A 19426-nucleotide genomic window follows, 5' to 3' on the forward strand; every position below is an offset into this window, starting at 1 on the left:
AAACCGGCATGAGGGGAGGTGGGGCCAACGCTCAGACAACAGAGACTGAGGGAGGGTGGGGGGGGGGAAAGAATTCAGTCTGGATTTACTGATACAATGAACCTAGAAAGCATTTAATTAATCTGGCAGTGTATCGGTGTGCCAGCGGCCAGTGGCAGTGGTTAGAAGCTGTACTATAAGAGCATGAGTGGTAACATACACATCCGGGAAAAAAAACCCCTCAGACAAACCCAAGCCAATTCGGCTCATTTGAATATCAAATATGTGCTCTAAATAATTCTATCAAAGACATGAAAACCCACGAAGTAATATTGCTTGTGGGGCAATTCAAGTATGGCAAAACATGTTTCCATTTGGGGCAGTAAATGGCCTTCCCAGATAATGGAGATGTTCTTAATGGCAGCTTTCCAGCCACAGAAGAAATACCTTTTTCCGGTTTTTTTGTGGTTTTTTTTTTTTTGTTTTTTTTTTTTTTTTTTTGGTCGGCCTTGAAGATTACATAAAGGAAGAGTTAGGAAGTGTAAAAGAAACAGCCTATAAAGTAATAGTGATTTTTCATTTTGCTGGTAATGACAAGGTGTTACTCTGATTATGGATGAAAGCACTTGCTTCCCAGTAAAGTTTAAATCTCTCATAACTCAGGTTAGGAAATATACATTCAATTTACTTGGATAGGATTCACTGATCTGCTGTTCTCACATTTTCTTTTAATCCCCATAAAGCACATGTATTTCTCCTCTATTTATAATTTATTCTTAGTATTGTGTCTACATTCATCAGTAAAGCTGAATAATTGTCCAAGTGAGGAGCAAAGAGATGAAGACTACTGTTTCTTTCGAACATAAGCATACCAGTCAGCTCCTCTTCATTGTACCCTCTCAGGAATTGAAGGTTCTTATTCAACGTCAGGGTTGGGCTAAAAAAATCTTCTGCCCAGAATATTAAGTCCGAGAACAAAGTGCAAGACTGACTATGCACCAGAAGAGGTCTCACTTGTTCCACCCCACCGTACATGGCAAAATTATAGAACCTCAAAGATACAGGGACTGGACCATGAGCTGTCTGTGGAATGGAGTGGGTAGGACAACAGAAGACATGATTCAGTGATAGAATTTGTGCAGATAAATTTCTGGTTGTGGCTGAGCAGCTAGTTTAAATGATACATATTTAAGTGCCTCTTGTTTGAGCTCTGAATGTATTTTTTTATGAGAGGAGGAAAAAAATCTTGCATTGTTAGTGGAACTAAACTTAAGTAAATATGATTATCTGAAACTGCTTTTCCATGGCTGTATAAATTAGACAACATTAAACAGGCAGAAGAAAATAATCCTGACTTAAAACATAATGCACCTTAGAAGATGTATGGCATGATAACTTTGTTCAGCTATAAAGGTAATTATATGCAATGATTGAGCTTTTGGGGTTCATAGTTAAAAGAAAGAAAAGGACTCGAATCAGAACCAAGAACTCAGAACACTCAAGACGACCATGGCTTCCCCCTATCCCACACCCCCTCAAGTAGTGCTTAAAATTTTTTTCTACCTTTGAAGTTCAGGAAAGAGTTTCTTGGGAAGGTACCATACTCATCACTACCTTCTCCCTTTCATGTCCATTTTGCATTAGGCATCTGCCATAAAACAAAATTTTCAGCCTTTGTGATAGGCATAAAGAAGACAGAGGAGTCATAGCATGCTGCCCTTCTTTTCAATGAGCAGAGTAATAACTCTCTGAAGATGCTAGAGAGCTGAACACAATGAAGAAACATAACAGATAGCTTTAATAAACTAAAAATAGTGAGCCCAATGTATCTTCTAGCTTCCAAAGAGCTTCCCGTCTTTGAGATGAGCTCTATCATTGCCTTCTTCTGCAAACAGTACCTTAGGGATGAGAGTTGTTATTTGCTGAGGTGTTTAATACACACCAAGTTTTTTTCACATGCCTGCTCTCCATGGCCTTGTACCTTGCCTACTCATTTGTACTTGCACAAGGTGAGTGCAAGAATATAAACTTCTGTCAGTGGCAGTAAGGAAGCTCTGATGGACAGGACATTATCATGAGATAGGAGCTTCACTTTCACCACAAAGTCCTTGGGTGCCTTTGGGTAGACAACTTAAACTGCTTGTCCATAAGGCCAAGCCTTAATTAGTTCTATTTTTAATGTATTTTTTTAATCTATAAGCAATACTGGAGTGATTTTATGGCTATTGAATGTAAATATGAGGAAACTGAAGCAAGGAGATTTTTTTCATATTCCCAGCACCCACCTACTCCCCCACCCCCATTTTCAGCAAGCATAAATGGTGAAGATTTGGAAAGTACAGAAGTAAATTCTGAAAAGCTGCTTTTTTTCCCAGATATTCTGACAATAATGGTTAAAAATAGTAGTAAAAAATTGGAATATGATTGGGGGGGGGGGTTGTGTGGTTTGGAGGGCTTTTTACCACTTCAGTGGAAATGTCAGGAAATGTTTGAATCTCCTATTCCTGTTGGAATATCTGATCAGATATGCTCAGATCAGATCAGCTCCTACAATCTGAGGCTTCTTAGGAGATGCAAAGATGTAGCAGTCCCACTAGAATTTAAGTCCTGCTTTGCTAGATTTAAAACATAGAGCTGCCACTTTCATATTAAAACATTTTGTCCTTGAAGAATGCCCACTGCACCATCAGTATTCACTTCTATTTCTTTGTCTCTTGTGAAGGAGCACCTTTGGTACCACAGGAAGGCAAAGCAAACAGAAGACAAATTCCATTGCTTCCTTAAACACAGAGATTTCTATTCTTTGTAAACCTATTTTTCATGGAAAGCATTTTTTGACCACCTCTTTTTGGATTCCTGCAATCTAACATGATAATAATTGCACGCTTAGAAAGCTCTGATATGGTAAAATTTAATACCTCTGGAAATGCTACAGAATGAAAAGTTTCTGAGAAACACATTAACATCCAGACCACTCTTAGCACATCAGCAATGTCCAACATTTTCAACCTGAGAGCAAAATTAAACAGGAAGGTATTATAAGCAAACCCAGACACTACTCTCCAATCCTGTCCAAGTAACAATTCCTTTATGGTACAAGAGATGCTGTGGAAATGAAAGACAGAAAGGGCAGGACCAGGAAACCAGAGAGATGTATTGGTCAGCATGGTAGAAAACCTCTTCTACGTGGCCACTGCCTACCTGTGGATAAAATCAGGCAGAAGAGTTTTCCCATGGTATCACACCTGTTTTTCCCATGTACATCATAGACCAGAATCATAAAATCATAGAATAGTTTGGTTTGGAAGCAACCTTTAAAAGTCATCTAGCGCAACATCCCTGCAATAAGCAGGGCCATCTTGAAGTAAACCTGGGCTCAGAGTCCTGTCCAACCTGACCTTGAGTGCTTCCAGGGATGAAGAAACAATCACCTCTCTGGCAACCTGTGCCAGTATTTTACCTGCCTCATTCTAAAAGATTTCTTCTTTACATCTTCTATAGATCGACCTCCTTCAGTTTCAAAACCATTGCCCTTTTTCCCATCACAACAGGCCATGATAAAACATCGGTCTCCATCTTTCCTAGAGGCACCTTTCAGGTATGGAAGGCTGCTGAAGGTCTCTCCAGAGCCTTCTTTCCTCCAGGCTGAATAAAAACAACTCTCTCAGCCTTTCCTCACAGGAGAGGAGCTCCAGCCCACTGATCATCTTTGTGGTGTGCCTCTGCCCTGGTAACCCCCAGAGCTGGATGCAGCACTCCAGGTGGGGTCTCAAGAGACAGAGCAGATAAGCAGAATGCCCTCCCTTGCCCTGCTGGCTACGCTGCTTTGGATGCAGCCCAGGACAGAATTTTTTCTGGGCTGTGAGTGCCCATGGCTGGCTCTTGTCCAGCCTCTCATCTACCAGCACCCCCAAGTCGTTTTTGGCAGGGCTGCTCTTGATCTGTTCCTCACCCAGCCTGTTTTGATACTGGGGGTTGCCCCAACCCAGGTGTAGGGCCTTGCTCTTGGCCTTGTTAAACGTCATGAGATTCCCACAACCCTACTCCTCAAGCTTGCCCAGGTCCCTCTGGATGGCACCCTTTCCTTCAAGTGTGTCACTGCACCACTCAGCTTGGTGTCATCTGCAAACTTGCTGAAGGAGCACTCAATCCCACTGCCCATGTCACTGATGAAGACATTAAACAGTACTGGTGCCACTACAGACCTCTGGAGGACAATTCTTGTCACGAATGCTGGCCAAAATATTGACCACTGAATGTGACCATCCAGCCAATTCCTCATCCATTGAACAGTTCACCCATCAAATCCGTATCTCTCAAATTCAGAGAGAAGGATGTTGTGGGGACCAAAGGCCTTAATATAATTTACGTGAGAAGAAAGACACATCTTCACAGTGTAGCTAGAGAGCCACTTCGTCAAGGCTTCCTTGCTCTTTGACCAAAGGGCTTGCACTGCCCAGTGGGACAGCAAATACTAGAAAAAATAGGGCTACCCTTGCATTTAAAACTAGAGCTACCTTTGCTTGCAGTGGCCGCCATAGGACTACCACACAAACGTGATGATGTGGAGGCATTAGTTCCTTGGAACACACTTTGGCCATCTCCTAGGTTTGTGGAGGAAATGGCAGGATGGCAATAGGAAAAGAATTCAGAAGCTCTCGTTTCAAAGTTAGTGCTAACAAATCCTTCTATTGGTACAGTCAAGAAGCACAAGTCACTTTAGTATCCAGTCACTTTGCAGGTCTGTAAGCTAAACAAGGATGAAAAACACATAAATGAATTAATGTAAGGCTACACTAATAACAGCGTTTTTTTCAACACATTCATATTTCAATTTGTTTATGTTCATTTCATGTGATTTCTAGCAAAACTCAGAGGATAGAAAGATAAGTTTATGTCATAAAGTTTGGATAAACTGTACTTAATTTTGTGCCTGCCCTAACTTCTGGGGGACACAAATTTTATTGATGCTTAATTCAACTGATAATTAAATTATAAAATTAATCCACTGCTGTCACATTGTTTCTATTCATTACATGCCTGAGGTAGTTCTTCTGCTGTTATCTCTGCCAAGGTATTTCACAGGTCTTCTGCCACATGCTGAAAATTCCCTCTTCCCCAGACACAGACACACATACTAATGTAATGTAATGTCTATTTCCTTATTAAATATTAATTAAATAATTTGTTATAGATGAAGACAATTCTGTAGATGGTTTCAAGGATATATATAAACATTATTGTATGTAGCTATAAATCATGCCTTTTGGCAACTAACTGAAAACCAAAAATTCTTTCTTTTATCCCAAGTTTTACAGGGATGTGATGAATATCAAATATGATTATTTTATATGCCTACTACCTTGAGATTAACTTTAACTGATCAGCATCTGGCTTTTGCCTGGAAAGCAGCTAGCTGGGCTACCACAAGAGATCTCAGAGGTATCACAGCCCACAGTACTGCAGAGAACAGGGGAAGCAGACTTGTGAGAGAGCAGGTGAACTGGACAGTGCAGCACACCCAATGCACCCTTGTCGTAAGTATTTTTCTAGAGACTCTGTTTGATTGTTCCCAGTTCCAAAATACACAAGTGGAGGACTCTCAGACTATGGACACAGAAAATGTAAGTTTAAGCAGATAGGTCACAAGGAGCCTTCATCATTATTTGTGGTTTCACTCCTGCAGCTACTGATAATTTGCACCACTTTACCTTCAGTTGCTCTCCAAGTATTTGTAATCTACCTACCCCTAAATATCGAAGCTGTATCTTTGAGTGGTGTATCACACCAGACAGTCCTCTTTAATTGCAGGCTGAAGCCTTTTACAGTTTATCTTTGAAGGAGATTAAAACACATAGGCATATAACACTTATATTTTGGGACTAGAAATGTCCATGGTTGACTGTTACTTAGGTACAAATAACGCATTTAAATTGCAATCTATCTTAGTTTAAATAGAATTTCAAGTGTAGGCAAGCTGTCAGTTCTTTAACCTCTGCAGCATATGACAGAAATAAGGATGCTCATACATTCAGATTTATGTTTATGCTAAAACTTTCTTTCCATCTTAGCCATCATGTTCTTATCTGCACTATTTAACTTTGTGTAAATACTTTCTCAATTTTTGACCTGTAACATAATTTTCTTCAAAATTTCCCATTCAGATATCAAATTTACTAAGTCATCATGGTATAGTGTTTTCTAGTCTTGATTATTTTGCTAAAGAAAATGCAGAAAAATACAGTATTTCATGAACAAGAGCAATTCACCCTGTTAACGTATTTCAACGAAGACCCTATGGAACAACTCTCTTGCACTTCTGTACTTACTTGACTCAGACAGACACACTGTGCAACAAGGGGGACTGCCTCACTTTGGCTCATTGTACTTCAGAACTGGAAAACATCCTAGTACCCTTTGAAAGTAGCAACGAATTACAAAAATCTCTAATGCCTTCTACTGTGGGGTTATAAAAACCCCAAGATAACCAAATGGTATTTTCCACAGGTACTGCATTTCTGCATACCCCCACAACCTCTGCCCTCCTCCCAAAGGCAGAGGCCTTACCCTAGAGCAGACATCATCTCTGATGATGAAGCCTTCTGCAACCACTTGGTTCAGATGGGTTGAGCACATTCAGTGTTTCATTACTGACATGTCTGCTTTCCTGAGTATTCCCTTTCACTGTGTTTCTGTAATTTTCTACATGCATCAGTGCAGACAGCCAATCCTGCACTGGCTTCAGTACTTCCCCCAGCTACTCAGTTAGCTGTGTACCAGTATTCATACTGGTTTGGGGAACTAATCTGGCCACCAAGCCCTTAGAGTGAAGGGTCTGTGTCAGTAAAGGGTTCAGTCACCAAAACTGAAAAGACCACAGAGAGGCACCCTCACACTTGTGAGGAAACAAGCCGGTGGCTGATGGCCCAGAAGAAACACAGAAAGCAGCACCACAGAAGCAGTTGCAAGGAAGATTGCCAAATCAATGTAACACAAACAGGTATAGTGCTAGCAAATAACAGCAAAGAGCTAAAATTGCGCTTGTTACACAGGTACTATGAATTAACTAACTGTATAGTTGAACTTTCGCTAAGAAATCCTTCACAGAAATTTCAGCCTCAATGAAAAAATAAAGCTTGACTAGAGTTGTGAGTAAGTTTTCCACACACATTTTGAGCAGCAATGTCTTCTGCTAGGCAATGGGAGGACAATTTACAGAGCCTCTGCATCTCCTGAGCAATTTGTAATTTTCTTTCACAGAATAACACAAGAAATTGTGTAAAGCTGAGATATTAATGAGATTAAACATATGAGGAATGGCCTCATTTGGCCATTCCTCTGGACAAAGATACTGCAACAAGAAGCATTACTCAAAGTCCCATTTTATCTTCTCAAGTAGATACTATTGACTCCAGTGGTCTACTTTAAAATACACTTTCAAAAACTGGTAACTTTAATTGGGTCTATTTTCAGCATGTCGTGGGTTTTGTCTTCATTTATTTCTAAAGGCACATACCAAGTCCACACATATTCTTGTTATATCCTGGACTCAACAAACATCTGCAGTTTTACACCTACATTTTCACTGGAACTATTATAAACACGTCTGGACAGCAACAAACTCTGGATGGTGTTTTCCATATACAATTGCAATTATCATGTATTTGCATACAGTGTCACACTGGGAAAAAAACAAAGCTAGGGGGCTTTTAGACTGATCACTGATCAAAGCTGTGGGAAGAGTAGTCAATGCCTCCGGAGACAGTAATCTAGTTTCCTAGTCAGACACAACAGATGGGTGACACAAAAAGTGCCAGATGAGGGCAACAGTAAAAAACACATCAATTGTCCCAAATAAGCTGTAGTCTCAGCTTGCATTTGCCTAACCACTTCCTGGGGCTGCTTTTTTTTTTTTTAATCCCTTTTGCTGTTATAGGATTTGGACCCTTTTCCTGCTCAGATGTATAGCTTAGTTCCTTGCTCAAAAGAAACCACAGAAATTAAAAATCCAGAAACTAGATCTTCATTGTTATTTTTACATTGCATCACATTTACTTCACAGTTTATAGACAAATCAAATAATTTGAAAAGCCATCACTTAATACTCAAAAAAATCTGCTCAAAATGTGTTAATTTTGATGACAATTTTAAAATTTTTTGTGAACTCCCATACTAAGTGAATAGCAACAACAATCCCCTATTCATGCAGCTCTAAACTCTTAAACCAGACAGCAGAGTGAAACTGGAACATGAAACGGCACTGCAGAAGAATCTTTTTTTTTTTTCTTGTTCGTACAGCACAACTGTAGTACTACTCATGACAGCTAACTACTAGTTTATTTAAGGAGATCAGTTGCCCATAGTTCTTCACTTCTCTAAAGAAAATACACATAACTATTGGGACAGAGCAGCAAAGTCCACAGGAACAGAGAAATAGAGCAAAAGAAAATAAAAGAGGATTTTTTTTTAAAGTGTCACTCAGTTATGCGACTGGTTTTTGCAACAGCCTTTAATCAAGCATTGTCTAACACTACACCGTGCTCATGGCTCCCCTATCACTACTATAACATTCTAGCCACTCAAACCAATACTTAACGGACAGATTCCACTGGCAATATAAAGCTGCTGGAAGGCTTTTCCGGAGGAGCTTTTTGGCTTACCCAGCAAGACTTTGTCAGGTCAATGTCTCCATTGTAGACTGTTCTGTAACATCCAACAGGCATAGCATGATTGTTATTTTTAAAGTGCTCTGATACTTGAGTCCCATGATTTGTACAGCTTTACTGATTCTACTGATACTTACAAATCCTTATTAACAAGGTTTTCAAATCACATGCCAAGACAGCACATGTATATTGTATTTTAGACTTGTCATACTAGAATCTGAAAAACAAATTTGAGAGACAGCAATTTCCTAATGTAGTAATCCCATATTCTATTTTATCAAACAATGATTATCCTGCCAACCTTAAAAAATAACAGATTCTCTCCAGGATTGTGTGATTTAATTCTCTTTCATGTTTTTAGCACTTCCTTAACATGCTAGGTCAGAAATTTTGGCTCTGTGATTTACGGCTGATTCCCAGAAGGCAAACAAACAGATTCTTCCTGTGTTGCTGGCACTAAACTTGATGCCTCTATTGTGTTATGTATAAAGTATCCGTTATAATGAGGACACCAGCCATGAATTATTTTTCAGGTTCATAACAAAGACTTTGTGATTCATCTATGGCTATGATTTACATATTATTTTACTACAGCAGTTAAGCTAATTTAGAAGAGAAGAAACCAAAAACTCTCTGTTTAAGCTGGACAGACATAAGCAAGTTAGAAATTCTTGGGAGAAAAACTTCCTGGAAAATAATAATGAAGGGGTATTTGTATCAACATCTTCGATAACCATTTTTCAAAATTATTTGATGTCTGACACAATCTTCCAAGAAGTGAGCACTTGGGATTATATTTTCATATGGGGAACTTTTAGGAATTTTTTAGTTAACAGTACTTCTGTGAAAACAACTGCACAAATGCTAAATACAATCTGTTTTTCTCCCAAAGTCCATGCAACAAGCAGGAGTTATGAACATTTAGGTACTCTTGGAAAAATTGTGACATTTTAGATAATTCGTAATATTTTGTGTTTATTCTATGGAAATCCTCCACTTACCCTCTTGGAGGTTTTGTTTTACTTTATATTAATACACACAAAGTTTCAGACCTCTGAACTAGTATCTTCTCTATTTTCCATTTTATCAAAATCTACAGATAAAATGTGTTAAAAGAGCAATTTATTTAGTATACTTTTATGATAAAGAATTACTCTCAGCAATCTATTTTTCCTTTTTAAATTATTGTTTTCCCTTATAATTTTTCATTAGAGGTTTCTAACTTTCTGTTTTACAGTGACCAGTCACAGAAAATCACATAAGAGGGCATGGCCTCTTTCACTACTGATGTAGCAGGGAAGAGGAAGCAAAATAGAACATGTGATACCAGAAGGTATTTCCTGCCTTGAAAGTTCCATGAATTATTTAGATTATCCAGTTACATGTCGTAATTAGTGTATTTATTTTAACTAATGTGAGAGTAAAATGCCAGCTGAATTTTTTTCAGTCCTGAAAGCACTGCTTAACCCTGTGCTAGATAAAAACTCTAACTTTCTAACTGGTAAGCAATATATGAATTCCAATTCAGGCATACTTGGTACAAGCGGGGTAAAACAGATGAGAGAAAAAGCCCAGCGCCCTTATCAGCCATTTTGACATCCACATAAACCTCCTTGCTAGAAGACATTTTGAGATAAGGAAGAGGAAGAAACAGAAATGTATTCAAGTGCAATCAGAATAACCAATAATGGCCCTAGTTACATACGACATCTTCTTTTCCTTTTTGAAAATTCTACTAAAAATAAATTGTCAGACTTCTAACATATTTATAAAGAAAGCCTTCTCATGCGTGTATCCATGACAACCTAGATTTATATTTTGAGCTCTAGAAAGTTGTTACAGCACAGCTTACATAAATTACTTTGAAGAATGTAGCAAGATAAGATGGTTTGTTATCTGAGGTATTTTATTCAGCATAATATATAATATTTTGACTATACTGAAGCATAAAGGAAAGCAAAAGCATTATGTAGTGGTTTGAAGCCAGTTTTCTAAACCTATAAAATAAACCTATTTTTAATACAGGGAAAATGTATAAGCACTTTAGCACAAAGAACACTGAAAATTGAAAAAAAATCTCTGAAGACTTAGTAATTGAATGCTAGCATATCATATTCAGGAAAGCAAAGAAATATAACAGAAATGTGAAGCATACATTGCCTGAAATAAACAAAACTTGTATTTACACTAGTATGTCTCCTACTGGGGTTCCATCTGGACTGCTTTGGGCACACACAGCCTACTTTTTTTCTCTCTCTCATACCTAGGGAAAAGGATCTGCTTTCACTATACTGAGCATTACTAAAATAACATTTCTGTTACACATGTTTCTTTTTGCATTTGACTTGAGAGTTACAGTATATTATTTATACAATAGATTAACACAGTAGGCAATTTCCAAGTACAACATGGAAACAATAGGAACATAGTTCATGAGATTTTTCCAAAACAAGTATCAGTGACTTCCCTAGCATTTTGCTGTCAAATAAATGCATTACCTACTTTGGAAAGAGACTTCGAGGGAAGAGAGATACAATCACTTCAATAACTGTTGAGTACACTGCTAAGAATTCAAGTGGTGTTAACAACTACTGCCTCTATGACCTTTTTTTTCTGAGCAGAGCCTACTATTTTAGATTGCAAGCCAGGAAAGCAAAAAAAAGCAGACAAGTTCATAACAAAGCCTTCTCCTTGAGCTGTCTGCCAAGGGAAAAAGTTCTTGACCTCAGAGATGCAATGGTTGGGTGATACACCACCAGGCAGCCTGGCACTGTGTGAATTCCTTATTACTAGACCCACACGAGCACCTTGGGGGCTCTGGTGATGGGGGATCTCGAGTGAGAAGTATCCAGCTGAGGGCTAGCCAACAAGACTAAAGTGAAATTCAACACCTCCACAAAATGCAACAGCACAAGTTTCTTCTGAAAGCCCAAGACATGAACTTCAAGGACTGCAACCTAGCCATTATCTACACCCTGTGAATTCTTATGATGGTATACCCTGACACTAGCTCAGCTGATTAAAGCATGATACTAAAAACACCAAGATCATGGCTTGATCCCTCTACAGGACTTTAACTTAAGAGGTAGACTTGAATATTTTGGATCCCTTCCAACTCATAATATTCTATGATTCTGTGACAGAAAAACAACAGAAATTAACCTGATATGGGGATGGCACAAATTTTGCAGCACATGGTCCTGAAAGAGAGCCAGCAATTGAGATGCATGTTTACCCTGCATGTGTCCCCTGCTGGTCAGTTGTGGTCTTCTCTGGCCTGTTGTCTCCTCCCTCATTTCCTGATAGATGGGAAATAATTACCCTATGACTCCCTTTTCTTGCCTGCAACAGTGGCCTGTATGTGCAACATAGTAGTCCTGAGGGTCAGAACCTTTGCCCTTTTCTCTTAACTGTATTACGGCAACTTCAGAGCTAAATTTCTGCATAAGCCAAATTTAATTTTGTTCACTTGTATAAATATTTGTGGGCACAGTTCATGCAATTCAGAAGTACTGCCAGAGCCTTAGGTAAACAAAGATAATACTTTTATGGGAAGGATTTAATTACAAAACATCATTATAAACATATAAACCTATCACTCAAATTCTTTTTGTTTCATATTAGAGAACATTATTCTCTACAATCTAGTACTATGTTTTATGTAATGAAATGTCACTTATACCAACAGAAACCTTCCAACCTAATACAGTAAAAATTTGAGTCTGCCTTCAGTTTCTTCCAGTTCTCCATGAAAAGCAGAAAATGTGCAGTAGAAATGAAATACCTTAATCAAGAACCACCAGCATTAATAGTATCTTCTGATATTTTGTTACAATAATGTGCAAATAAGTACTAGTTCACATGATACGTAAGAGAAAGTGCTAGAGTGAATCATTTGCCAGAGAATGACATTACATTTTTACTAGAAATATTGGGAATGCAGCTACTTTATGTGTGTACAAGCAAGTCCTATGTCCTGTGCTGCCCCAGCATGACTAGACACCTGTGCCTATAAAGAAAAGTTCATCCTTTCTAAAAGCCCATTAAAAAAACATATAGAGAGGCATCACAAAGGCCATATTTGAACATAACTGTATTTGAATTTGTTATTAGTCAGTTATAGTCAAGTGGTAAGTAAATTTACAGTGGTAAAAAGGTTACACACTGCTGTATGTTTGGCAATTTTAGAACATTGTTATTCAACTTCCATTCTTCATATTCTCAATGGTAGGTTTATCATAACTGATTAAACAATCTATTCCTCTGATAGCCAGTAGTATTCCATGGAAATTAATTTTTTGGCCTATTAAATATATTACCTAACATATGCCCATCAACCAGCACAATTGATGTATATGGTTTTTATGCAGACAGAAATGGCTCAAGAGCCATTATGTATAAATACTTAAGAGAGTTAAAAGCAAGAACAGATGCCATGCCATAGAAGTGTGATGCTACATGAAATTCTGTGAAGTTTAAATGCATTAATTGAAACTACCAAGCAAGCTTACTTGATGTGTTTCCTTTGGTGTTGGTTAAAGAGTGTCAAGGAATTGTACATTAAGAACTGGAAAATCAGTGGTTTGTGCCAATATTAAGATACTAAAAAGTTACAGCTATTACCCTTGTCTAGAGTTATCCTCTACACTGCAGATGAAGAGCTTTTCCTTTGCACTGTTTCAATAATACTAAAAAATTACCTTGAAAGTTACAATTTTACAAAGACCACTCTGAAATATTGCTCCCATCTAACAGTTCTTACGAAGGAGCCTTGGACAATGCCACATGATAAGAGCTGGACACAATGAAATATAAGATAGAATTAAATGCTATTAGTACAAATTTCAGAGTCCAGTTTCCTGCTTTAGTGCTACTTTCCCTGCTCATCTCAGTTAGAAAGACCAACTTAAGTGAAGTTATATCTGACTCTACTTGAAATAGTTTCTTAGTTGCCACTAATCAACTCAAATTAAAGAAGGAAGAAGACCTTTTTTAAGCAACACATCAAAATGACAAAGGCTACGGAAATTTTAGGGGAAAATACAGTTGCTGCTCCCAGGTGGAATGCAGTTGGCATACCCGACCTGCCAGACACAGAGTCTGGGAGGGTCTCAATGGATGGTGGAGCAGAGTGGAGACACTAGGGCCAGGCTCTGTCAAAACCCTTGCAGAGAGGGGAACTCAGTCCTGCTGATAACCCGCACAGCAGCTTAAAACCAGGAGAGATAAAGGAAGATGTCCTGCTCTTGAATGAGCAGCTGTGGAGGAAATCACTGACACATGTTCCCCTGCCAGGGTTATCTCTGGTGCTATCCTGAGATATCTGCCCTCAGGATACAACTACCCCCCACTGAGTAAGATGTGTATCTTAGTCACTCAAGCTCCACCTGAACTTAAACAGTATAAAAGTGAGGTAAGAATGGGAAGAACTTCGGGAAGACTCCAGTGTAACTGCTGGAATCAACTGACAAGCTAAACCTGTCTTTCCCATAGGGATGCCTGTTGGGTAAGAGCTCGTGCTCTGGGTGCACCAGATCATTAACTCCAGCTAGCTTTTACTGGGAATTAGAGCTTGATAGTATATTGCTTTGAATTAGTGTAATGCTTTGAATACATTTTTGCAGTCAGATACCATCCCTAGCAATCCTCGAACCTTAACCTGTCACAATTTTGTTAATTATGAGTGTTACTCTGTAAACTGTGAGTGTGAATCCTTCAAGGGTGGTGGCAGTCACCAGCAATGGGCAAAGATGTGGAGATCCAGGAGGGGTCTCTCTGTTGGTCTGGAACCCTGAACCACCCCCATCTAGTGAGCTGCTCAGTGAAGGGTGTCCATAACGGGATGCTGACAGACTGGTCAGGCACAAAGGTCATGGCTTTCCTGGGGCACTGACAGATAATCACATACTAAGGGCTTGAGTAAATCTCCTCTTTCCACATGACAGTAGCACTGCATACATTAACTTTAATTTTTTACCATTTATGATGACTTTCAAGAAACAGAATACTGGTAAATCATACAACTGCTTTTGAAGTATCAATAGACATATTTCAATATATGGGGAGCAATATGGAACTAATATATATAATTAGACTTGACAAACAAAAACTGAAATGGGACGGCTTAACTTCTTAAAGAAAAATCCATCTGTCTGATCAACTGATCAAGTTTTTTGATAATTTGCTCAGTCAATAATAATAAAAAAACCTTCAAAAATTTTTTGCCTTTTTACAAGGGCATTTGTGGTAAGAAAAGGGCAAATGGTTTTAAACTGAATGAAGGTAGATTTAGATAAGAAATTAGGAGCCAATTCTTTCCTAAGAGAGTGGTGAGGCTCTAAAGCAGGTTGCACAGAGAAACTGAGTGTCCCATCCCTGAAGGTGTTCAAGGCCAGGTTAGACGGGTCTCTGAGCAACCTAGTCTAGTGAACAGTATCACTGCCCAGGGGAACTAAATTATCATTAAGGTCCCTCATAGAATCATTCCTGTCATGATTTTGATGAACATTGATTCTCAAAAATGCTCATTCACTGTTATAACTAAGCAGTAATTGAGAGCACTGAGTGTACAGGCACAGAGCAGGGCCAGCAGGTTGCCATACAGGGCTCCATACAGGTAATTCTGACAGTGCTATCAGACCACTCTCTCTGCCCTTGCACGTGCCTCCTATCAGTGTCCATGAACCTGTGTGTGCCCAATATGTTTAAATGCTTCCTAACTTGATCCACATCTTCTAACATAACTCTTCTGGACTTTTATGGACTCTCCTACTGGTCTGTGTGGCCATGGATTCCTTATAGGAAGACTTACCAGTAAAAACTAAAGCAAAGAAAAAAGTAAATACATTTTTCCCAGCTCCTCTGTCATCACATTCTCTGCCCCATTCACTAGTGGGCCCATACTTCTTCTCTTCTTCCTTTTTGCAGATATACCCATAAAAGGCTTTCATGTTACCTTTCAATTTTCTTCACCAGATTCAACTCCAAATGGACCTCATCTTTCCTAACTCTATCCCTGCATGCTCTGAGTGTGTCTCTGAATTCCTTCTGGACCACGTGACCTAACTTTTACCTCTTGTGAACTTCTTTTTTGTGTCTTTGTCAAGAGCAGCTTGTTCATTCATGTTACCTTTGATTAATTCTGTCATCAAATGGTCATCAGAGCACTCCAGAAACCTCCTGGATCACTCATGCATTCTGTGCTGTGCCGCCAGCACATATAAATGTGTTTTGTGGCTCTCCTGAGGACCAATGCCCATGAACATGAGTCTTCCACTCAAGCTGGAAGGAAAACTCTAACTGATAAGGTCCAGTGTTGAAGAACAAATCTGTTCCTGTTGATGAAGCTGAAAGTTTTTACATAGAGGAACTGTTTTCACACCTTCAGAGTCTGTGGATGAATACTTGAAGAGAAACATGCACTCCTTGGCTCACAGAAATAGTATCTGAGTCCTGGAGTAGTGTGCCTTCTGCCTCTTGCCATTGCAGGACCATAAAGTCTAAGATGAGATAGAGTCTGTACATTCACACAAATAAAGGCCTTGTTGTTCTTATTTTGCAAACTAAACCCACGTTTTGCAACTGGTAGACTTTACAAAAAGTCCATTTCAACTCTTGAAGTGCTTTGCATAGGAACAGTTTTTGGGTTTGGCTTGATTTGGTTTGGATTTCAGTAACTCAGCATTTAGAGTGTCTAGAAAAACAAAAATGGTAGAATTTTTGATAGTGGCACCTTACTGACTGTAAATTTATGTTTATTCAAGTTTTTCATCCTAAAAATTAAGAAATTTCAGCAAATTTAAGTTCTTTAAAATCCCTAATCATGTCAATGTCCCCCTTCTTTGAAATGTAGACTTGTATATAGGATATGAACAACTGCTTCGCACAGCAAACCTGTATGCCACAGATAAGGAAAGCACATTAATCCAGTAAATAAATCCTTTCCCATAATCCTTATAATTGGAAGGTAAACAGCATGCAAAAATTTACTCAAGACAAGAATGGTGACAGAAGAGACACAAGAGATTGCTGTGAAATGTACAAGTAACCACACAGTAGAACTTCAACTTATGCCTTAGACATGGAGTCCACAAACCTTCTCCTGAACACCTTAATTAAAAAAGGATCATTGCAGCCACGCTAAGAGCTTTCATAGGTTTCAATATCAGAGATTGCTGCAGTTTATTAAATAGCTATCAGGTAATAAAGACCAGGAGGATTTATATGTGCTTTGACTTTTTTGAGGAGAGGAATGAGGATAAATAAATCTAAGTGGAAGCCCGTAAGTTTACCATTACAATTAAGCAGTTGTTTAATAAAAATGTAGTGAAAAATAATATTGATGACTTTATTCACATCAGAGCCCTAGTTAACTTATAAATTGTAGAGCTTCTTCAGTTTGTAGCTCTCAAATAGTCACTGATGGTGCTTTGTAAAAAGTGGTGGCTTGCCTTATATATGTTGTATATACATATGTATTTAATGTTTTCAAAGGAGCAAAAAGTATTTATACTGAAAGAGAATAGAATTAACCAGTTCTGCAGTTATCTTTGGGCTCTGCAGCTTCCTGTGAGTTACAGACTGGCCCTGGTGCATGAACGTAGCAAGTCAATTTTTTTTTGTGAAGACTTCATGGTGTCCAGTCCAATGTTGATGATATTTACCTGTGTGTGTGTGTGTGTGCACAAACTACATTAACTACATGACAGTAAATATATTATACACCACTGAGTGAAAGGAATGCCACAGGACAACCCCAAACTGCTGCTCTATTCTACAGCTTCTCTTCAGCTCCTTCCTCCTAGCTCAGCGTGGACATGGTGAAGAGAGACACAGCAGTTACTTCTGGTACATAACAAACATGGATGAAACAAAAAGAATCTTCTCCTGCAGAATTCTGTACCTCACATTGGTGCATTCACAGAATTACAGAACTAGAGAATATTTCAAGCTGGAAGGGACTCATAAGAATCATTAAGTCAAACTCTCCATTACTCGTAGGACTACTTAAATCTAAACCATATGAGTAGCATCATCCAGACATTCCTAATTCACTTTTTCTATTAGATTGGTATTGGTATTTATTACAGAAGCACTGAAGCTGCACTAGCACAAAACCAGCTTTATACATACAAATATAGCCTTGTAGACCTCCACAATAAAAGGAACTAATTGTGCATATGGCATACAAGTTTCACAAGAGCAACAACTAGAAAGATTCACAGAGAGTTAGTTTACTGCCTCTGTATGTATTTTGAGACATATAGTACATATAGATATATGCTTTATATCCATTAAAACAAAACAAATGCCATTAGGAAGTTTGATTTTTTGAAACATGCATGCATGCCAATCACACTTCACTGATTCATGCTAATCAGTTATGGACAAGTACAAGGGCTGCAGAAAAACTTGTTGGTTTTAAACGTTTCACTGTCCAGTAGTAGTATTTTCAACATTCTGGACATTCACATAAAAGATTGAATTTTCTCCCTAGCAAATGTTGCAAATAGGCATGCAAATATAATTAATGAAAGATGCTTGAAAGTGTGCTAATGCTTTTGAAAAGAGAGCATAGTCTTAATTGTCTAGGCTGGGTTTTTAAAAAAGCTGAAAGTGGTGTACAGATTCTCTGGCACTTAAGACCTGCATAAGAAGTCTATAGAAACAGCTCCCCTTGATGCTTGAAGGCAGAGTTGGACACTGTATCTGTAACCTTGCTAAACTGGATTACCCCCACTAGAATCCTCTGCTCCCAAACATGGGAGCAGGAGAGCTGAGGAACAGTGAGCGGCAGGATTTTCCAATCCACTGGAGATACCAGCATACACTGGATATGACTTATAAAGTATTAATTGGCATTTTCATATGCAAGAATGAGAAAAGCTTCGTTGTACTCTTCTATTCACATGCATTTTTTTCCTAGAAAAATATTCTTGTTTTACCAAACAATTCTCAGGAAAGTGATTAACATAAATACAGTACAGGTAAGAGGGAAACTAAGCAGATTATAACAGACTGACATCTGAAATGTGTCAGACAATGAAAATGTGTACAAGAGAAACTGTATTTGAGAAAATCATATTACTGGGAATCTACCACTTAGGATCTACATTATCTTGAGTCCATAGTGTATCATATTTCAGCTCTAAATGTGTAATTAGCAAGCCACTTTCTCTCTCTTATGTGCATTTACAGTCTTGCTCTCAATACAAGTTGTCAAAGTTAAGTGGTTCAAAAGAAATTTTTCAAGAAGGGAAAGCAGCAAGTTGCATGTAAGCCTCACCACTCCATCATTTCCTTTGTGCCGGCCATCTGAAAGATGTAACAAGAATTTTTTCTTACTCTTTGTTAAAAGCCTAGCCTACTTCTGGCACATTACACAAAAATGAAGCATAAAGAAATGCTAGTAGACTCATCCCTTTTTCTATTTAATTTGTGCTTATTAACAAAAAATGAATTTTCATTATAATGTAATAGAATTCTGTTTGGATTCTACTGTGGTTTTTTGTTTTCATTTTTGTTTTGATTTATTTGGGGTTTTGGTTTGGTTGGTTTTGGTTTGGTTTTTTTTTGTGGTACTGTGCTGATTTTAGCTGGGATACAATTGATTTTCTCCAGAGCAGCTAGTTATATGGATCCGTGTTTGGGATTTGTGCTGGAAACAGTATTGATAATAGAAGGATGTTTTAGTTACGGCTGAACAGTGCTTGCACAGAGCCAAGGCCCTTTATGCACTTCACCTCCACACTAGTGAGTGGGTTGGCAGTGCACAAGAAGTT

The 19426-nt window shown here is 38.4% G+C and overlaps 1 protein-coding gene across 1 annotated transcript in view; it reads right to left on the bottom strand.

Annotated features, from left to right (window-relative positions):
* TRPM3 (transient receptor potential cation channel subfamily M member 3) overlaps nucleotides 1-19426 on the bottom strand; it is a gene marked incomplete at both ends in the record, with an annotated part of 386193 nt that overhangs the window by 264123 nt on the left and 102644 nt on the right. The window lies entirely within an intron of this gene.

This window comes from Coloeus monedula (assembly GCF_965178545.1).
Source record: "Coloeus monedula genome assembly, chromosome: Z".
NCBI lineage: Eukaryota > Metazoa > Chordata > Aves > Passeriformes > Corvidae > Coloeus > Coloeus monedula.